This window comes from Schistocerca gregaria, chromosome 1 (assembly GCF_023897955.1).
Source record: "Schistocerca gregaria isolate iqSchGreg1 chromosome 1, iqSchGreg1.2, whole genome shotgun sequence".
NCBI classification, from domain to species: Eukaryota; Metazoa; Arthropoda; class Insecta; order Orthoptera; family Acrididae; genus Schistocerca; species Schistocerca gregaria.
Window position 1 is genome coordinate 1,085,016,756 of NC_064920.1, and position 3,331 is coordinate 1,085,020,086.

Below are 3,331 nucleotides of genomic sequence, written 5' to 3' on the forward strand. Positions count from 1 at the left end.
CACGTTTTTTTGTTAAATAATTCCCCTGGTCCTAGTCTAGGACAGTATGGAAAAACTGTCGGTATTAATATAAGATAGTAACGCCGAAAATTCAGATAAAATATCTTCTGCACTATCCAACTTTTTTTGCCGTTTAATATCTGTTGATAACTTGTACAGTACTGATAACTGTGAATCTGTAACCTTTATTAGAGAAACTATACTTACTACATAATAAATGTGAAAATATATTATTTCGGAATGCATGTAATTGATTATAATTACAATGTAAATATTGCAGCATTGTCGTCGACTACATTCTTAACACTGTTAACTAATATTGTACAGGCGTTACCCAATGGCATTTCTTTCATAAACTTCAATAATTTACTTCAACAATAACGAGCAATAGTTAAAACTTGTAGGGCACCTGTTGTGTCACTGTCCTCACAAGTTTTTACTAAAGAAGGTCCATTTCCGTGCAGTCATCGAATGTCGTAGAAATGTGAAAACGGATTAACTATTTACTGCCAGTTTCTTTTTGTTTGCTAGTGACCAGTTTCAGTCTAAATTTTGCTGTCTCGTTACCTGTTCATTGTTGTATTGCATAAGAGAGGCTTAACTAGTTTGCTGTTTTGAGTATTAACTCCACTCACTTAATGTAACGTAAAATTTCGCTCTCAAAACTGATAACTAAACAACCAGCACAAACTAAGAGCGCGCAGTTTCATTCTGTATTTAGCTTAGTGAATGACTTCCGTTGGCTTGGTATGTATGTTATTGATCTTATGTTGTAAGTACGTCAGTTGATCATTTGCTTAAAGTAAATTCAATTTAATCTATCAATAATTAAAATTAAATTCCTTGACTTTCTCAGTGCTTTCTGATTCATTTATTTTCTCGTAAACTGTTGGATTGTAGAAAAGCGTGACATTTTTGCTTAATTTTCTTAGCCATTACCTTCCTTAAAATTCTGAAAAATCATTTCTCTAGTGGGCTGGCGACCGTTTAGTTTTCCTTTTTGCTAATCAGTATCTTTTGTATAATCAATATTTTTTGTATTAAAAATATTACGTGGTACCCTTTTCAACCTGTGTGGTTTGTGAGCGATTGCACTATATTCCACCCATTTCAGAATTATTACCAGTATATCTACATCTACGTGATTACTCTGCTATTCACAATAAAGTGCCTGGCAGAGGGTTCAATGAACCACCTTCAAGCTGTCTCTCTACCGTTCCAATCTCGAACGGCACGCGAGAAAAACGTGGACTTAAATTTTTCTGTGCACAATGATCATTTCTCCCTATGTAGGTGGGTGCCAACAGAATGTTTTCGCAATCGGAGGAGAAAATTGGTGATTGAAATTTCATGAGATCACGTCGCAACGAAAAACGCCTTTGTTTTAATGATTGCCACTCCAATTCACGTACCATGCCTGTGACATTGTATTCCCTATTTCGCGATAATACAAAACGAGCTGCCCTTCTTTGTACTTTTTCGATGTCATCCGTCAGTCCCATCTGATACGCAACCTACACCGCACACCAATACTCCAGAATAAGGAAGACAAGCGTGATGTAAGCAGTCTCTTTAGTAGATCTCTTGCACCTTCTAAGTGTTCTCCCAATGATTCGCAGTCTTTGGTTTGCTCTACCCACAATATTATTTATGTGATCGTTCCAATTTAGGTTATTTGTAATTGTAATCCCTAAGTATTTAGCTGAATTTACAGCGATTTGTGTGACTTATCGCGTAATCGAAATTTAGCTGATTTCTTTTAGTACTCATGTGAATAACTTCACACTTTTCTTTATTCAGGGTCAATTTCCACTTTTCGCACCATACAGATATCTTATCTAAATCATTTTGCAAGTCGTTTTGATCATCTGATGACTTTACAAGACGGTAAATGACAGCATCATCTGCAAACAATCTAAGACGGCTGCTCAGATTGTCTCCTACGTCATTAACATAGACCAGGAACAACAGAGGACCTATAACACTTCCTTGGGGAAAGCCGGATATTACTTTTGTTTTACTCGATGACTTTCCGTCTATTACTACGAACTGTGACCTTTCTGACAGGAAGTCAAGAATCCAGTCGCGCAACTGAGGCGTTACTCCGTAGGCACGCAGTTTGGTTAGAAGACACTTGTGAGGAACGGTGTCAAAGCCTTCTGGAGATCTAAAAATATGGAATCAATTTGACATCCCCTGTGGATAGCACTTATTACTTCATGAATATAAGGAGCAAGTTGTGTTTCAAAAGAACGATATTTTCTGAAACCGTGCTATATTTAAATAAATCGTTTTCTTCGAGGTGCTTCATAATGCTCGAATACAGTATATGTTCCAAAACCCTAGTGCAAATCGACGTTAGTGATATAGGCCTGTAATTCAGCGGATTACACCTACTTCCCTTTTTGGGTATTGGTGTGACGAGCAATTTTCCAGTTGTTAGATGTGGATTTTTCTGTGAGCGAGTGGTTGTATATAATTGCTAAATATGGAGCTATTTTGTCATCATACTCTGAGAGGAGCCTGACTGCTATACAATCTGGACCGGAGGCCTTGCCTTTATTAAGTGATTTAAGCTGCTTCGTTACACCGAGGATATCTAGTATGTTTCTCATCTTGGCAGTTGCTCTTGATTGGAATTCAGGAATATTTACTTCGTCTTCTTTGGTGAAGGAGTTTCGGAGAAACGTGTTTAATAACTCTGCTTTAGTGGCACTGTCATCAGTGACTACACTGTTGTTATCGCGCAGTGAAGGTATTGATTGCGTCTTGCCACTAGTGTGATTTATGTAGGAGTAGAATCTCCTTGAGTTTTCTGCCAGATTTCGAGACAGAATTTCGTTGTGGAAATTATTAAAAGCATCTCGCATTGAAGTACGCACCATATTTCGAACTTCTGTAAAACTATGCAAACCTTGGGGATTTTGCGTTTTTTTAAATTTGGCATTGTTTTTTCGTTGCTTCTGCAACAACGATCTGATCCGTTTTGTGTAGCAAGGTGGATCATTACTATCACTTATTAATTTATGTGGTATATATCTCTGAACTGCTGTTGATACAATCTCTTTGAAATCATTCACATCTTTTCTACGCTTATGTGATCAGATCGGTAGGAGTGGAGACTGTCTCTTAAAAAAGCGTTAAGAGCGTTTTTATCAGCCTTTTTAAATAGATATACCTTGCGTTTCTTTTTGATGGCTGTAGGTGTTAGGGTGTTCAGCCAAACAGCAACTGCCTTGTGGTCGCTAATCCCTCTATTCGTCACAATACTCACTACTTGTCCAGGATTATTTGTTGCAAAAAGTCAAGTATGATTTTGCAACCATTTAAA